This window comes from Micromys minutus (genome assembly GCF_963924665.1).
Source record: "Micromys minutus genome assembly, chromosome: 8".
Taxonomy (NCBI): domain Eukaryota; kingdom Metazoa; phylum Chordata; class Mammalia; order Rodentia; family Muridae; genus Micromys; species Micromys minutus.
Window position 1 is genome coordinate 23,004,183 of NC_137977.1, and position 19,684 is coordinate 23,023,866.

At 44.1% G+C, this 19,684-nt stretch overlaps 1 pseudogene across 1 annotated transcript; it reads left to right on the plus strand.

Annotated features, from left to right (window-relative positions):
• Nucleotides 1–18,593: 18,593 nt before the first annotated feature.
• LOC308423664 (large ribosomal subunit protein eL27-like) lies at nucleotides 18,594–19,008 on the plus strand (annotated as a pseudogene). Its single transcript has one exon. The product of its transcript is annotated as a large ribosomal subunit protein eL27-like (transcript).
• Nucleotides 19,009–19,684: the final 676 nt, after the last annotated feature.

Genomic DNA, 19,684 nt, shown 5'->3' on the forward strand with positions numbered 1-19,684 from the left:
AAATTAAAATAACGTGAAGCTTTAATTAACATCTTTTTTAAAAAAGGAAAAGTAATGAGACATGAGCTTAAGAAACAGTTCAATGGATAAAGACACTTGCTGATAAACTGAGCTTGAACCTTAGCATCACGTGGTGGGAAGAGAAAACCAACTCCAACTCCAATAAGGTGTTCTCTGTGGTGGTTTGAATTAAGTATGGGCCCTGTACACTCCTGTGTTTGAGTACCTGGCCACAGGGAATGGCACAATTAGGAGGTGTAGCCTGGGGCTGGGGAGATGACTCTGCGGTTTAGAGCACTTGCTGCTCTTCCAGAGGTCCTGATTCAATTCTCAGCAACCATATGGTGGTTCATAACCATCTGTAGCCAGATCTGGCACCCTCTTCTGGCCCGGAGGCATATATGCAGGCAGAATATTGTATACATAATAAACAACAAACAAACAAACAAATATCTTTTTTTAAAAAGGAGGTACAGCCTTGTTGGAGTGGATGTGGCCTTAGAGGAAGTTTGTCACTGTGGAGGTGGACTTTGAGGTCTCGTATGCACAAGCTAAGCCCAGTTGGTCTCTTTCTGCTGCCTGGGGATCAAGATATAGAACTCTCAGTTCCTTCAGCATCATATCTGCCTGGATGCTGCCAGTGCTTCCCACCATGATAAAAATGGACTAAACTCCAAAACTGTGAGCCAGCCCCAATTAAATGTTTTTCTTTTTAAGAGTTGCCATGTCATTGGTGTCTCTTCAAACTGATGAACCTCAAATTAAGGCATCCTATGACCTCCACATACCTCCAGTGGCACACAAATATCCACATGCAAGCACACAGGCAATTAAATGAAGAAGTGGAATAAAGATCTTTTTTAAAGAAAGGATTGAGGATATGTACACAGCCAAAGCCAAACAGAGCCCCAGGTTGCTAAGTTATCCATATGCTTGCCTGCCTCCGTCATGGAGTTCCGGTATCATCAGGTTCTGCCATGGCTTGATTCTGTTCTCAGCTGAACTGAATAATTCAACAAAATCCTGCACATACCAAGACAAGTCAACACATCTATATCTTCTGTCCGCTCAAGCTGGATTACACAGGACAGAAAGAGTGTGCTCCTTTCACGACTCTAAAGGAAGGGGTGGTCTTAGTGGCCCTCACAGCCTGAGCATGTGTCATTCTTCTTCTGTGTGGCTGTCATTATGAAGCATTTTTAACTGGGATATGGTTCACACACCGTAAAATTAATCTATTTAAAGTTCGAAATTTAATGCAGATACAGCAGTATATGCTTATAGCTCCAGCACCTGGGAAACTGAGGCAGGAAGGTTGCAAGTTAAAAAAAAAAATGTAACTGAATGTATGTTTATAACCACAGCACTCAGAAGGACCACCCACAAGCTGAAAGCAAGGCAGCTCTACACTGTGAGTTCCAGGCCAATCTACATAGCAAGACTCTCCTCTCTCCTGTTGGCTCATTTTTTCAAACTCTACTTTAATAAGGGTGTTTAATGCTTCAACCTCTCTTCTAGCCCACCATCCACCAGGGGCAGTGGAAATGAAAGGTTATTAGGACACAGGGGAAGTGGATCTGTTTGGGGTGACTCCATCTTTGTTGTCAGCATTCCAGTCTTCTTCCTTCAGTCTCCATCAACCACTAATCTAAATTTGCTAGCTTTATCTGACAAATGGGATCACACAGTAGCCAAGGCAAGCTTTGACCTTTCCAACCTCCTACAGCAATCTCCAAGTGCTAGGAACACGGGCATATACCACAAGACTCTGCTCAACCAAACAGACTTAAACCTGATGGACTTAAACGTGAATTATATATTCTGCATCTAGTGCAGAGGAGACAGTTGATTTCACCAGAACCACGAAGACTGAAGAAAGAATTATAGTTCTCCAGGAAGAAGTGGAATATAGTTACCAGGCAGAGGGCAAAGTGTCTTCTGCAGCAAATCCACGCATGGCAGCTACAAATAAGTAGAGTATTGAATAGCCAGGGACTATGTCAAAAGTACAAACAACTACAGTATCGAATGTGGGAGCCAGGGACTATGTCAAATGTACATGCTATTCCAACTAGCCTTCACAGCAGTCCTATGGAGCGTGTCCCCTTCCTACTTTATGGATGTGGAACTGAGCTTGAGAAAAGTAGAAAAAGCCGCCCAAGTTTATATAGCTAGGCAGTGATGTTTTTACCCAGATCTCCAAGAAGAAAACCTAATAATGTTTGAATTGGGTTAAAATGTATATGCTATCAAGCTGTTTTATTTTATGTGCCCAATATCTATGTTCTCAACAGGGAAGAGCCTGTGTGACCAGAAATTTCCTTTCACACCAAGAAAAGGAGAAAAGAAAACAGGTTTTTATAATGTGAAGAGAAAAAAAAAAGAAAAAAAGAAACCCGTTGACAGTTTTTTCCTTTACATTTCCAAGTAAGTGTCCCAATGTTGTCTGTCAGTCTCTGACATGAGACTACATGGCTATATTTCTCCCAAGCTCCGCTTCTTGTTGTACCTCCCATCTTGTTCTAACAGGCCTAGAAATTCAGCTTTCAGCTACATTCTGCCTAAGGGGAATCAGCAAGTGCAGAACTCCACACTGTGCTCTTAGCCTCTTCCAGCTATAATTTACAAGAGCTCTTAACTCAGCTCTTCGTTTGGTCCTTATGGTGAGGACTTGGGACCAGGGAGCTCTGACTACCCATTCTCTGCATCTCTAGACAAGAGCCAGATGGTGTGTGATGGGGTTTGGAGGATCTGTTGAGGTAAAAACTTGAAAGGCTATAGGAAACCAAATTTCTCAACTCATTTCCCCAAAGACCAGCTTCTGGAGTGTCATGGTAGAAAAGCTATATATTAAACTTTCTGCCATATTGAACTTAATGCTACACTTAAGGCTTACAACATCACACTGATTCCTCCTTGAGAGACACCAGACTCCTGCAACGCCCTACTCTACAATACATGCACATCTCCACCAAAGCAACCTGAAGTCCAAGCTTTAGAAAGCTTTACTGTCAGTACCACAGACAAATAAGTGAATAACAGGCAGATGATTCTAAAGACAAGATGCTCATTTGCATGAGTAGTTGTGCCTCATTTGCATTATATTTGCATGACATTTGCATAGCATGTCCACCCTGTCAGAATGTATATAAATCCTTTATACTTTCATTTCTTTTTTTTTTTTTTTTAATTTTCTAAAAAGCTTTACACCCCCACATCCTGTCCAGACTGTCTGGTAAAATTACAGGTTGGATATTCCTAGTTTGATTGTTAAGAGCTTATGTGTCATGTTGTAAAGATTTCTAACGATAGCAATCCACAGGGATTTTGGAATCTTATTTGACAAATATCATTTATTTATTCAAATAAAAAGTAAATAAAAATTAAAAAGGAAGGCATCCTGATACATGTGTGTAATCTCAGCATTCATGAGGTAGAGGCAGAAGAAATATTATGAGTTTGAGATCATTCTAACCTACATAGAGAGTTTGAAGCCAGGTTGAACTACATAAGAGAGCCTGCCTAAAGAAATAAACAATAAAATTCAATACTGCTCAAATAGTGCATGCCTAGCAACCAGGAAGCTGAGGCAGGAGGATTGTGAATTTGTGATGTATAGTCTTTTTTTTTTTTTTGGAAATGCTTATATTTATGTATGTATATAAGGATGAATGCATGCGTATACCACAGGAAGCATGTGAAGGTCAGACACGTAGGGATAGTCACCTCTCTCCTTCTATCATGTAGTCCCAGGGGTCAAATTCAAATGCCTCTATTTATTGAGATATCTTGCTAGCCTAATATCTAGTCTTTTCTCAAAACATGATCTCATATAGCTCAAGTCTCTTCAAATTCTCAATCCTGCCTTAGCCTTCCAACTGCTGGGATTACAGATATGTGCCATTATACCCAGAAACAAATAAACAAACAAGACAACAACAACAACAAAACGCACATATTTGTAATTGCCAAGCATGTTCTAAATGCAAAGGATATCTACACAAACAATGCAATTATAAAAATAATTATATCATTACAAACTAAATGCTGTCATTTCAGGAGACCATTTGACATAGCCAATCAATAAATACAGGTACAGCCAGGCACAGTGTCCCATCACCATAATCCCAGCATTGAGAGATAGAAGAAAGATGAGAAATACATGCCAACCATAGCTATACAGGAAGTGTGAGGCCAGCCCGGGTTACATGAGATCTTATCTCGAGTAAATAAATAATCCAAGTGCAAACCAGGTCACTAACATTTCCTGAAAGTGCTGAATCATTTGGCTATTGCTCATTATACTGACATTATTAGTCTTACATATTAATCCTCGGGGATGGAGAGATAAACTCAGCGGTTAACAGCACTGACTGCTCTTACAGAGGTCCTGAGTTCAAATCTCAGCAACCACATGGTGACTCACAATCATCTGTAATGAGATCTAATTCCCTCTTTTGGTGTGTCTGAAGACAGCAACAGTGTACTCATACATAAAGTACATTAAAAAAATAATCCTGAAATTAAATAATAAACTTTTCTAAACACCAAATATTCACGAACCCTAGGTTTGGAAAACACTAGCTGGTGTAGTATTTTTTAAAAATTCAAGAGTCAAAAGATGACTCGGGCTGGAGAGATGGCTCAGTGGTTAAGAACACTGACTGCTCTTCCAGAGATTCTAAGTTCAATTCCCAGCAACCACATTATGGCTCACAACAGGATCTGATGCCCTCTTCTGGTGTGACTGAAGAAACTGATGACGGTATACTCATATACATAAATAAATCTTGAAAGAAAGAAAGATAGAAAGAAAGAAAGAAAAGATGACTCAGTCTGTAAAGGCACAAAGTCTGACAACCTAAACTGGATCTCTGAGCCCTTCCCAGTGGGATGAACCTGTTCCACCTCTGACCAACACACGGGTGCCTTGACACAATCAAACATGCACATGTGTACATGCAAATACTAAAGTAAATAAATAATGCTGCAACAAATTCAAACAAGGGCTGGCAGTGGTTGAGAATTTGGGACTTCTCTTTTGGGCTGCTTCCATGGCTCTTTTCCTGAGACTCAGCTGCCCTCTACAATCATGAACTCCCTAGCAGACACCCAGAAAAATGCAATCGGATCAACAAGATGTTGAGCATTTTGGCTGTGTGTGTGTGTTTGGCTGTGTGTGTGTTGTTTGTTTGTTTTCTGTTCTTTGGAATAACTTGTTTCACAAATCACTACTGATGACTAGAAATGTCGTATTTATCGTTGTTTTGGCTTTTATAATTGGTATAAAGTAAACATTTGGCTTTCTCTTCCAAAAACACAAAGTGAAGCTACAGAATTGTTCTGGGTGGATATTTTAAGTCCTTATTGATAGGCCTTTGACAGGTGTAACCACCAACATGGATTCTTTCTCTTGTTCAAAGGCTTTGTTTAAAATGTTCTTGGATCCCTCCTAAATTTATCTGGACCTGGGTCATCTGTAGATAAATTGGAGAAAGCAACCATGTAGTATAACCTGAGAATTTGAAGACTCACTTAAAGTTGTACTGTTTTGGGCTGGAGCACTGACTCGTCAGTTAAGTGAATGTCAGTTCCTAGCACCTACATCAGGCAGCTCACAGCCACCATCTCCAGGGCATCGACACCTGGGGCTTTTTCAGGCACTTGTGTTCATACACACACACAGACACACAGAGAGACACACACACAGACACACACAGACAGAGAGACATACACACACACACACATTTAAAAATAGAGCAGTGGTGGTGCGTGCTTTAATCCCAGCACTAGGCAGGCAGAGGCTGATTGATCTGTGAGTTCAGGACCAGCCTGATTTACAGAGTGAGTTTCTAGACAACCAGGGTTACACAGAGAAACTCTTTCTCAAAACACACACACACACACACACACACACACACACACACACCTTTGAAATCTAAAAAAAAAGAGAGAGGGGGAGAGAATACATATTTAGGGGAAACCCAAGGAGAACTGGCAGAGACGCAGAGTCTAGCAGAACCTGGAAGAGTTCCAAGAAAGTCGAGCCAGCAAAAGGAGACACAGGGAGAGGTCAAGCACAAAGAACCCTGGAAGGAAGTTGTTGGATCTAGCACTTAGCTCTGGCTGTTTCTGTACATGTATGTAATCCCACGACTTGGGATATGAAGGCAATAGGATTGGGAGTTCAAGGTCCACCTCAGCAATGAAAAGAGTTCAAGGTCAGGTTAGGCAACCCAAGCTCCTGTCCCCAAACAAACAATACTATATGGCTTTCTAAGACTGGAACTAGAAGTTTAGGGCAGGGACCCCTATAGGACTCCAGCAGCCCTAATGATTAGTCTCTGCCAAGCATTCCAACCTGCCAATTAAAGAGACCAGTATGGTGAGCAGCAGAGAAAGGAGAATAAGTACATTGTAAAGAACAAGCAAGGACCAATGTTGGCATCTAACGACCTCCAGTCAAGCAGAGGCAGGAGTCCCACAAAGTCAAGACCAGCCTGGTCTGCATAACTAATTCAAACCAGCCAGTAACTGCTACACAAAAATCATACGGAGAGCCTTTAAGCACGCTATTTCCTGGCCCTTATTCCAACAATATTCTGGTTCAGTAAGTGCAGAACAGAGCCCAGGGATCTTTCTTTCTAATAAGGGATTCAACTAATGTTAAAGCACCAATTTGGAAAATTGTTAGCACTTTCTGATAAAGCAAAACTCTTTGACCTGCAAATCTACTCCCATTTTACCCAAAGAGGGAAGAATATATACCCATAAAAGGACATGAAAGAGAAGGCCCATAGCAGCATAGTTCACAGTAGTTAAAATCGGAAACAACTCCAAGGGTCCATACGAGGACAATGAAAGAGATAATAAAGATTACCAAAAAGCAGCGAAGATTCCAACGTCTGGGAAATTAAACACTCAAGCCAGTGATCAGGATCCTGTGGGTTTTCCCTGGCAACCTGGAGGTAGGAGCTGAGAAAATGAACCCTGTCAGAGCTAGAAGTAGATTGGGTAAAACGGAATGAAAGGATGCAGAGGAAAGAGAAGGAAGTGTGGGAACAGACACAAATAACCATGGCTGTCTTTGTCTTCAGAATTCATCTGAAATCCCCCCCGTTCAGAGGTTCCCTTCAGCCCTACCCACCGCACTTATGTTTCATGCCTTCTTCTTGGATGTACAGGTAGAAAAACCAGCTGACCCACTGTGCACACTGGGATGGAGGTCTAAAGGAGGAGAGGAGGGAGAGGTTGCAGGCAGGCTTGAGGAGGTACATGGAGAGAGAGGCAGGGTGTGTGACTTTGAGACACTAATGGAACCTAAAAATCGGAGACAGGGCAGGGGCCAGCCCCAGTTTGTATGGCCCTGCTATCAGTGTGTGAGGAGTTTGTCATCTGCAAGATATAGTAACTGGTAGGCAGAAAAATTAATTAGGCTGCTCCACATAAGAGGGAAAAGAGAGAGGGAGAATTCTGTCTGAGCAGGTGTCATGCTAACTCGGCAGGAGGCTAGGTGCTGATTTGAATGTGCCAATATCCTCTTTCTGTCCCAGTCACAGCTAGTTCCAAGCTGCTCTCTGGGGAACGGCCTCAGACAAGTGCAGTCTTGCGGGGATGCGAAGGAGGCTTTTCTAAGGAGAGAAGTCCAGGAAAGGAGAGCGGAGGCGGCTGTACCATTACAACTCCAACTTCACTTCCTCTGTCCCTGGAGACTTAGTGGAAGCCTAGGGAGAAAATTCAACACTTCTCAAAGGTCTGCTTTCTGGCTAGCCCCATGCCAAGGCTTTCCAATTACTCCTCCAGCAGCCCTGCAAGTCCAAGATTGTGTTTGTTCTTACTCAAATGGCAAGTGGAGCTTGAAGGTGGGGAAGTGTCACATAGCTATCAAGGGCTCCAGTGCAGGTAGCTGTATCTTATTTTGAACTAAACTTTGTTTGTTTGTTGAGGCTGTGTCTCCCATACTCAGGTTGGCCTCAAACCTTGTTTAGACTTTTGATGTCCCTGTCTTCACTACCTCCCAAGCACTGGGATTACAGCTTTGAACTCTTTTCTTTCTTTTTTTTTTTTACTATGATGAATAAAATGGTGCTTTCTGTGTGTCAAGGATCAACCAAGCCTACTATCAGGGAAAGAGCTGTAGAGTTCTGACTTGTAGGACAGGGTTCAATTTCCTCCGTTCCTACAGCACCTAGTGACTGAGCCATGATTGAGAGACTGTCATCTACCAGGAACAATAGCGATGACAAAAGTGAGCATTTCCAATTTTTGAGATCTCAGAAGTGCTAAGCACAGTTTGAAGCGTCCTATATGCATTATTGAATGTTTATGCTCACAACCCCATCAGGCAGTCAACAACCATTCTTTCAGGTACCCGTGGACCACCTAAAGAAATTGATCACAAGCTAAACCAGGATGAACCTGTCATCAGGCATCAAAAAAAAAAATTAACAAACTGCTTCATCTAAATGGAACTCAGCAGGAAGACAACAGTGCAAACACCATTAGACTCATGGGAAAAATCAAAATAAAACCAGAGACATGTTTTTTTTTTCTTTTTAAATTTTATTTGCTATTTAGCCACATCTGACCTTGAACTGACTATGTAACCCAAGTTGGCCTCAAACTAATGGCAATCCTCCTGCCCCTCATTTTCCCAAGTGCTGGTATTAAGGTTTATCCTGCCCTTTACAGGCTGCCTTCTTTTGTTTCTAAATATCCTGTGTGTGTGTGTGTGTGTGTGTGTGTGTGTGTGTGTGTGTGTAAGAGAGAGAGAGAGAGAGAGAGAGAGAGGGAGGGAGGGAGGGAGAGAGAGAGGGAGAGAGAGAGACAGAGAGACAGACAGAGAGAGACTCAGAGAGACAGACAGAGAGAGACACAGAGAAGTGTTATATGCAAGGATAAATGTAAAAACTGAGGATCAATGTTAAGTAGTATCATTCTCTACCTTTTTTTTTCTTTTCTTTTCTTTTCTTTTTTTTTTTTAAGCAAGGTCTCTCACAGAACCTGGAATTCATCAACTACTGGACTGACTGGTCAATTAACTCCAGGGATCTATTTGTCGTCAACATCCCAGTTCTCCATCCCCCACCCCCCAAACCCCACAGGCACTGGGTTACATGGCCAGTGGGGACTGAGGCTCAGGTTCCATGCTTGACCAGCAGAAGCTTTACCCTCTAAGCCATCTCCCTGCACAATATCTTGAACTTTTGATGCTTGAGAAGAGGTGGGAAGATTGCCGTGAGTTTGGGGCCAGCTTGGACTACAAGCTGAATTCATAGGTCAGGCTGGGCTTATCTAAATACACACACACACACACAGAGAAAGAGAGAGAGAGAGAGAGAGAGAGAGAGAGAGAGAGAGAGAGAGAGAGAGAGACAAAGAGAGACATGTGAAGGCATGGTGGTGAATCCTGTAACCACAGCACTTGGAAGCAAGAGGCAGAAGGATCCCAAGTTCAAAATCTCAAAATAGAAAATGAAGTAAAACATGTGATTTAATGATGGGGTGTGGATGAAGGAGGGCAGGAAGCCACACACTTTTTAAGGGGCTCACATCTTGTACTGAGTGTCTTTCAAAGTGTAAGAGTCCCTTCTCTCTATATTCCAATGGGAAGTGAGTCTGAAAAATGCCCAAGGGTTTACTAGGCAGAGGAATAAAGAAATACTAAAGTCTCGAGATCGGAAGATGTTTGACATGTTAAAGGTAAGTAAGACAGGGACAAACCAGGTGACAAAGCTACTTGGAAAAGTAGGAAGGAACCAGATCCTTACTTATTTATTTAATTTTTCAGACAGTCTCACAATGGCACCTTGAACTTATGATATAGTCCAGACTAAACTCAAACTAGATAGCCTCTGTCTCGCCTTCCTAAATTCTAGGATTACAAACATAAGCCACAACACTTGGCTAATTTTATTTTCCTTTAATTGAGGTAAAAGTCATATCAAGTATACTTTACCATCCACATGTGTGTGTGTGTGTATAATTTTGGGAATCAAATCCAGGGCTAGTGCTCTACAGAGGCCAGAGGTCAGCATCTGGTGTCTTCCTCTGACATTCTCCACCTTTGTTTTTAAGACAGGGTCTCTCACTGAACCCAGAGCTCACCAACTGGGCTAGACTGGCTAGCTAGCAAGCCCTGGGGATCACCCTGTCTTTAATACCCTCTGCGAGATTACAAAGATGCACAACTATGGCTCACTTTTTCCTCTATGAGCACTGGGGGTCACTGTCTTAGTCAGGGTTTCTATTCCTGTACAAACATCATGACCAAGAAGAAGTTGGGGAGGAAGGAGGAAAGGGTTTATTCAGCTTACACTTCCATATCGCTGTTCATCACCAAAGGAAGTCAGGACTGGAACCCAAGCAGCTCAGGAAGCAGGAGCTGATGCAGAAGCATGGAGGGATGTTACTAACTGGCTTGCTTCCCCTGGCTTGATCAGCCTGCTTTCTTATAGAACTCAGGTCTACCAGCCCAGGGATGGCACCACCCACAATGGGCTGGGCCCTCCCCCCTTGAGCACTAGTTGAGAAAATGCCTTACAGCTGGATTTCATGGAGGCATTTCCTCAACTGAGGCTCCTTTCTCTGTGATAACTCCAGCTTGTGTCAAGTTGGTACAAAACCAGCCAGTACAGACATACTCAGGTCTTCATGCAAGAATGGTGCTCTACCAACTAAGCCATCTCCCCATCTTTTATTGTTGTTGTTGGGTTTTGTTGTTGTTGTTGTTGTTGTTGTTGTTGTTTTTGGTTTTGGTTTTGGTTTGTTTTTTTGTTGGTGGTGGGGGTTTTTCTTGTTTTTTTTTTTTTTTTTTTTTTTTTTGGCTTTTACAGTTTATTTGCTTGTTTGTTTTGAGACAGAGTTTCTTTGTACAGCTCTGACTGTCCTGAAACCTGATCTGTAGACTAGGCTGGCCTCAAATTTACAGGGATCTGTCTGCCTCTGCCTCCCAAATGCTGGGATTAAAGGTATATAACACACACACACACCACACACATATAAATGCATTTTATATTTATACACAACCAATTCCAGTTCTTTGTTGTATGTGTGTGCATGTGTGCATGTTTGTTTGTTTGTTTTTAACACAAGATCTTGTATAACCCAGATTGGTCTTAACTCACTATGTAGCCTAGGATGATCTTGAACTACTACTGATCCTCCTGCCTCAGTCTTTCAACTACTGGGATTCCATATGTTGTGGTCCACCACATGAAGGGGCCTGCTGCAGGCTCATTCCGGATCTGGTAGAGAGCAATGGGCAGAAGAGGAGGGTGTGTGAATGGCGGAAGCCAATAGAGCCAAACACCAAGGGGGAAGGTTCAAGACAGCAGGTCTCAGAGAGGAGAGGGACAGTGTTGTGAAAGGCTGAAAAGGTAAGAGGCAAAGCTCCTCAGAGTGTTACCTCAGTTTACCCAGTCCTTTGACACCAGCATGCTAATAAGAAAGAAGAATAAACTGCAAGTGCTAGTTCACCGCAGACAGGCCCTTTAATGTTGACCACACACAGCAGAAGGCTGGAAAATGGGGGAACTCCAACAGCAGCCAACAGGACAAAGAAAGTTCCTTACCTTCTTAAACTTTACAAGGGAAGGGTCTCAGTTTAGCAGATTGCCGGAGGCAGCAGCCACCTTACAAGGCCATAATTTAGGAAGTGAATCATATTGTATCACTCGACCTTGAGACTGCTACAGGCTAGGAGTTTAGCAACTCCAGAAAGCTATTAGATAGGATGTAAGGTATGGCAGATTGTTCACAGGGTCTGTGATCTAACATCTACAGTGTCTAGGCACTGTCTTCAAGGCCCAAGCTTTGGTCTTGCCCAGAGGCATGAGTCTGCAGGGGAACTGGGTAGGCCCACCTACAACCACCTAAGCTTTTGGAGGATATATACAGCTTTCTCTATTAAAGCAAAGTACAGAGTTTGAGTTCCTTGGAGTGTGTGTGTGTGTATGTGTGTGTATGTGTGTGTGTGTGTGTGAATTTTCACCAGGATGAAACCTAAGCTAGAAGTAAAGACCTCACATCTGTAGAACAATTAGTTTGGCTGTCAGCGCAATTATCACATTGGCTCCAGACAAAGCCTAGTCACAACTGAGGGCAGAATTTTAAATCACAACTTTCCAAAGTCTCATTTAGTAATTGGTTCTGATTACAATGTTTAATGGGGAGCAATAAAATGCTCACTATTTATATTACAATAGTCAGAGAAAAGGCTAGGCTAGCCAGGTAATTGACAGATGATATGGAGACCTGGTATAAGGGTCAGGAAAAAGCAGGAGACTGGGAAGGTTTTGCTCATCTCTGGTTTTTGGCTTCTTACTAGTGATGCCCGCTTGACTGAATTCAGGAGAAATTGCCCTGGTCCTCATGAAAGCCCAGAACTGCGCTTCCCAGAAGCCAGACACTGAGATAAGAATTGTCATTTAATAGGATTTTCTACAGCTGGCTAAATCGTTTGCTAAGTGAGCAATTTCGACCATCCTTCCTCTATTCACTAGCAGGGAGTTAAGCTTGCTTTTCCTGTAGCTGGAACCCCCACCTCTCACAGCCTCATACCCTCCCCAGCCTTTAGTTACAAAGATGGTCTTGGCTGAGACACAGACAGAGTCACTGGGCCCAGCTGCAGTCAGAAGATCACATGGCTATAAGAAAGTCCCAGTTAGGGTTATGGCTCAGCTAATAGAGTGCTTTACCTGGATGCAGGAAGCTCTAGTGTTCAACCCTCAGCATCCCATAGAACTGGGCATTGTGGCACATGACTGGAAAGCCCGGCACTAGAAGTAGAAGTAGGAGAAATAAAATACAAGATTGTTCTTGGGGGCAGAGCTTGAGGCCAGTCTCAAGTACATGAGACCCCGTCAAAGGAAAAGAAGGAAAGGAGGGAGTGAGGACGGGAAGAAGAGAAAAAGAAAGTCACAGTCCTAATCCCAACCCCATTCACCCAAGAGCAGAGCTCCATTGGAGAATATGCCCATCTTCCATATGCCAGGATCTTCTGAATAGAAGCCAAAGTATACACCACTCCCACCGCTATAGCTGTCTAAGGGTGTAGCTTAGTTGATAGTGTTTGCCTGACATGCACAAAGCTCTGGGTTCAATTCTCAGCACTTCATAGACTATAGCATCACAAGCCCATAGTTCTAGCTCTACAAGATCCTCCCTCCTGGCCAGCCTATGATTCTCCTATATCCAAGTTCTCTGCTCTCTGTGGATATCTATATCCTCTCCCCTCTGCTCCTCCTGCTAATCCTGCTCCTCCTCCTCCTGCTCTTCCTTCTCTTCTTTCCTCTCTCTGCACACCCATCCCTGCTCCTTCCTCCAGTGAAGATGGAGGATGCTCTGGTTTGAATGTTTGTTTCCTTCAAAGTTCATGAAATCTAATCCTGTTGTGACATTACTGAGAGACAGGATGTTTCAGAAGTATTTAGAGGCTAGTCATAGTGGATCACATCTATAACCCCAGTACTGGGGAGGCCAAGGTAGAGAGTATGAGTAGAAAACATTATTATTGCTAAGCTGTATGACTGTTGTATTTAAAATAATTTTATATTGTTGTTATTATTGCTATTATTATCATGTCTCACTATGAAACGCTGAGTAACTTGAAATTCATTATGTAAACCAGGGCAGCCAAGAACTTTCTGTAATCTTCTTCCTTTGTCTCCCAAGTGCTAGGAGTATAGGTGTGAATTACTGTGCCCTGTTTTATGTGGTCCTAGGGACTGGCCCTAGGGCTTCATGCATGACACACAAAAACTCTACCAACAACAATATCCCAGACCCCAAAACTCTTAAGACAATAAAAATGTGCATACTTTGCCACCAAACTTCATCTCTGCCACCTGTTGACTCCATGTCTTAGGAACTTATGGGCCCTAGTTTTCTTATTTGTGAAATGAGCATTAGGTCATTATGAGGATTAAGTACATTACAAATGTGTGTAAAGAACCTAGCCTGTAGCAAGTATTTAACAAATGCCAACTATAAAGCAGAATTAGAAAACAGCAGTTAAAGAAGAAAACTGAGTCAGGTGGTGGTAGGTCACACCTTAATCCTGACAGAGGCAGAGGAGGCAGAGGTAGCAGAGGCAGGTGAGTCTCTGAGTTTGAGGCTAACCTGGTCTACAGAGTGAGTGCCGGGACAGCCAAGGGCTACACAGAGAAACCCTGTCTTGGAAAAAGAGGGAGGAAGAGGAGGCAGGTTGAAAGAAGAACCAAGTGTTTGATGATAGCCTGGGCTACACAGCAAGGCTCCCTCTTAGTAGGTGTGGTGACAGCACAACACTGCAATTTTAGCACTTCGGTAGTTCAGGCGAAAGTGCCGAGAGTTCAAGCCAACCTTGGCTACACAGCAAGTTTGAAGTCTACCTGAGCTATAGGAGACACTGCCGAAGAAAGAAAAGAGAAAAGGGAGGTAGGTAGAAGGGAAGAGGAAATGGGAGAGAGGGAGGGAGGGAGAGAGAGAGAGAGAGACAGAGAGAGAGAGAGAGAGAGAGAGAGAGAGAGACTAACTCAATTTGTCACATCTGTACAGCATTCATAGGGGGAAAATCCTCCCAAATGAGCCAATCGACATAACAAAATCATGGACAAGATGTTCAGAGCCAAAGGAAAAGACTATAGATGGAACTGGGAGGCATGGACTCTTATCCCCTCCCCTCCCGTAGATGATAGGAAGGACATGAAGCACCCTCATCTGGAGAAAACTGGGCAAACAGAGGCAGAAGTCTGAAGAGCAATTGTACAAGGGTTCCTTCTGCCTGTCCTTTGTGGACCCTGAGCTGGTGCTCACAGTAACAGGCGGGACCTGCTCCTGGTGCACAGTAAATGTTCCCCTCAGGCCCACCCATCCTACCCCTTAACCCTGAGCTCTAGATCTCCCTCCCACCAGACCTCTTGGGGAACAGAACCCGATGCTCTGGGGGCAGAGCATGCTGCCTCCATCACTCCTCCCTCTAGTGACTCATTCCCAAGACTGGGGGTGGCAGGAAGTGCCAGGGCCCTGAGAACTGTAGCCCCATCCGGCTGGCAGCTTAGAGACATCCTATAAACTTCCCTCCTCCCTCCACCCCCGCCACCCCCCTCACTTCCAGCTCTGACTCTTGACATTTCTAAGTAAGAGACACCCACCTCCCCCAAAAACTCTTCTTGCCTTTCTGTTGCCTCCTCCAGAACTTCAAGTGCATCCCCCGAGGACTGCTGGGTTGAAACAGCTTCATCCCAAGAGAAGCAGGCGCGCAACTCAGACCTTCAGCCCTTTGTAAGGTGACTAGGTCCTGGAGGGGAAGGCTCCTGATCTAGAAAGCACTCTGGTGCTTCAAACAAGACAATTAGTTTCCTGCATGCTCAGCTCTACACACGCTCGGTCTCATTTATCCTCACATCAACTCCGTGAAGCAGGCACTGTTTGGCTGGCGGGCTGCAAAGGAGAAAAGTGAGGGAGAACTCACTTCAAGGAAGCAAAGCTGAGGCGCAAACCTACACCTTGCCTCCTACACTTAAGTTACAAGGTTTTCCTACCAGCCCAGCCTTGTGACCAGAGGACACCGGAGGCCCCTTTGAGTACAACCTTTGAGCATCCGTGGGTAGCATATGTCATCCTCAGGTTTCAGTGCTGCGGCTTGGGCTAGTGAGGGAGGGGCTCCAAGTCTAACTGCTCTCCTGCTTCAGATGGACCCATCCCACCCTCCACTCCAGTGAGCTAGAAATGGTAAGAGCTGCTCAGAGAATTCTCAGCCCCCTTAATCTTCCTATTAAACCAACAGGACAAGCTAACATCTGTGTGACTCTGGGGTGCCTAGGGACTACCTACCTAAAAATAGGACAGAGGAGAGCATTGCTTATAGATAGAGGCAGCAAAAGGAAGCTTCAGACATGCCTGTCTAGGGTTAGGTCTGGGTTGCAGACAGAGCTGACATCTGTCAAACCAGAAGCACAGAGATGGTCCACATAACAACAGAAATAATAATAGCCTTGAATTATGGAGCACTTGATAATTTATTCAGGCACTTTACAAACATTCGGTCCTCTAGATGACCTCCTAGGACCCAAGAAAGCAGAAAGCATCTTTTATTAGCTGCCACAACCTGCCAAAAAGTACCCTTAGAGCAGGCAAGGTGATGAGCTAGTTAAGCAGACTGAAGCCTCAGTGGGTAATTGATAGTTTTTATGGCGGCTCTATCCTCAGACTCTTTAGATGTCATATTTCCATTGGACTGCCACATTTACATAACAGTGCAGGGTGAGAGACCCTGATAAATCTTCCCTGCATGGGGATAAATACGGTGAAAATGTACTTTTGTTGACAGCAATTTGTTTTACTACACCACTGCCCTTCAATTTGGGGAGAAAAGAGCAAGGCTCTTGCGTTATGAAGGGAGAGAAGGAGGAGGAGAAGGGGAGGGGCAATGATGAGAGAGCCAGAACCAGACTAATGAATAGAGGGGAAGCCGCTGAGGAAAAGGCTTTAGGCAACACAGACAGAAGCAGTAGCTAGAAGGCCGCCCACTGTCTCCTCAGCCGAGGTTCAGCAGCGGCATGAGGTGGGTATGCACAAGCCAGGCTAGCTGCCGGAGAGTGAAAAAGATTCCAGGTCATTTTCGTGTTGTTTGTTTTTTGAGACAGAGCCTCACATATGGCAGGCCAGACTGGGATTCCTTATATGGCTGAGATGAACTCAAACCCCGTCTCCGTGGCTGAAGTGGTTATGGGTATGCGCCACCGTGCTCGGCTGCATTTCCAGGTCTGTAGAGGCTGTGCTGGGCTCTCGTTTTTGTCCTTAGTTAGGAGAGGGTAGGAGAATAAGGAGAGCCACAAGGTTCCTTTTGAGCTCACTTTTGATGAGGTATCAAAGTCTTCTAAGGCTTGTATCCCATGATTCCCCATAACCCTCCCTCTCCCCACAAGCCTTTATTCAGAGAATAAGTGTGCCCTTGGGCATCAGAACTGAGCTCAAAGAATCTCCAAATACAAACTTAACTGAATATATTTCATCCTGTAACCATTTTAGTCCTCTGTCTAGTCTCTCTGAAGTTTTCAGGCTGCCTTCAAACTTAGAATCCTCCTGCCTCAGCCTCTCCAGCTCTGGACTCACACACATACACCCCCATTCTCAGCAACCATGGCTTCTCTATGGATCAAATGGGAACCTATTTATTTATATGATCGATATTTACAGAGTGTATCCTATACATTGTGCTATAGGGCTGATTATGCAAAAGAAAACAAGTCCTTTGCTTTAAAGGGTGCTCAGCCTGGACTGACAGGAGCAATGGAGGCAGAGAGGGTTTATTTTGGCTTCAGTGTTGGGACAGGGTCATCACAGTAGAGAATAACTAGTAACAGGCAGGGAAGAGATGGTGGCAGAAACAAAGGGCTATTTGCCTTGGACCCACTTGGAAGTGAACAGGAAGTAGGCCAGGTTATAATACCGCAAGGCCCACCCTTTCTGGCCTACTTCCTCCAGTGTGACTCTACCTCCTACAAGTTCTCAGCTTTCCCAAACAGCGCCACCAAGTGGAGACCAACTCCCAATGGGAGAGCTTATGGGGGATGTTTCACATTTAAACCACAATACCATGCAAACATAAGGACCTGAGTGGATCCCTAGAACCAGGGATGGCAGCCATACATGCAACCCTGGTGCTTAGGGAGCAGAGACAGATAAATACCGGCTTGCCTGGCTGAAATGTCAAGACCCCAGTTCGGTGAGAAACCCATTCTCAGAAACTAAGGTAGAGGCCCAGGCATTGTGATGCTCACCTTTAATCCAAGCATTCTGGAGGCAGAGCCAAAACAGTGAGCACCTCCAGCTTATCAAGACAAAAGCTGAATAGTAAAAGAAGGAAAGAGAAGGAGAGAGGAAGGGACAGGAGGCAGGGACAGGGTCCTGGGACTTGCTGGCCAGCCAAGCTAGCCCCATCACTGAGTTCCAGGTTTAATGTGAAAACCTATTTCAGAAAGTTAAGTGGAGAAGAGTAGCCCAAACACTAAAAGCACTGACTGCTCTTCCAGAGTTCTTGAGTCCTACTTTCAGCACCCACATGGTGGCTCGCGGCTGTCTGTCTCTTCTCCAGGGCATCTGGCGCTCTCTTCTGGTCTCTGCAGGCACCAGGCACCCACATGGAGCACAGGCGTGGCTGTGAGCCATTCTGTAGGTCCAGAGAAGGAAACTCTTAAACTCTTAAGCACCAGTCCACATCTCCATCCCTATGTATATGCCTTTCTATGTCTCCACGTAATTGTATTCTGTATCTGGGGGCCTAGGTTGAGGCTCATGAATGGAACAAATGAACCCCCAGGAAATATGCATTTTTACCTGGACCCTGGCGGAAGGTAGGAGGGGAAAAACATGGAGGGTATAAAGGTTCAGTACAGTGTTGAGGTTGCTAAGCCCTTTCCATTTCTTCTCCAAGCTTCTTCTCCAGTCTTAGTCCCATGGTCTTCTCCCAACACCTGCTCCAGCTCTCTCACGGCTCCCTCAGGGTTGATATGAAGACAGTGGTGAAAGACCATTTTGTTTTCAAAAGAACAGCTCATACAAGAACTTGAAGGGCGGTCCTTCTTTCCTTTCTGCTGGTTATTGTCGAAATGGGCAAGTTCATGAAACCCGGGAAAGTGGTGCTGGTCCTGGCTGGATGCTACTCCGGACACAATGCCGTCATCGTGAAGAACATTGATGATGACATCTCAGACCACCCTTATAGCCATGCCCTCGTGACTGGAATTGACTGCTATGACCAAAAAGTGACAGCTGCCATGGGTAAGAAGAAAATCGCCAAGCGATCCAAGATCAATCAAGTCCTTTGTGAAAGTTTATAACTACAACTACCTCATGCCCAGAAGGTACTCAGTGGATATCCCCGTGGACAAAACTGTTGTCAACAAGGATGTGTTCAGAGAACCAGCTTTGAAACGCAAGGCCAGGTGGGAGGCAAAGATCAAGTTTGAGGAGCAATACAAGACAGGGAAGAACAAATGGTTTTTCCAGAAGCTTCACTTTTAGATATATTTTTGTTATCATCATTAAAAAATTTTTAATTAAATTTTTAAAATAACCTGAATGGCCTGACACATTTTTTTGAGTGGCATTGTCATGTTTAATCTAGAAAATGATGTTGTAAGGAATGGGAGAGGAGCCAGGAAACTGTCTTTGATTGGTATGTTAGTCTGTGTTCTGCTACTATAACACAAGACCTAAGAGTGGATAACTTATAAAGAACAGGGAGTCATTTCTTACAGTCTTAGAGCAAGATTAATGGCTAATGTCTGATGAAAGTCTTCTTGCTAGAGCATGCCATGGCAGACTGCAAATGGTAAGAAGGCACGGGGAGGGGGGCTGTAGATGTAGCTCAGTTGGTATAATATTTGCCTGGTGGGTACAAAGCTGTAGTTTAATCCCAAGCAGGTGTGCTGGCACACACTATAGTTCTACATGTTTATCCCAGTGCTTGGAGGGTAAAGGAAAGAGGACCTGAGACTCAATGTCGTCCTTGGCAACGCAGTGAGTCCAAAGATGACCTGAGCTACATGAAATCCTATCTTTTTATTTTTTTATATTTAATTATTTTTCTTTTGTGTATGGGCGTTTTGTCTGCATTTATGTGTACTATGCACAAGTACTGCCTGCAGAGACAGAAGAGGGCATTAGATTCCCTGGAACTGGAGTTTCAGATGGTTGT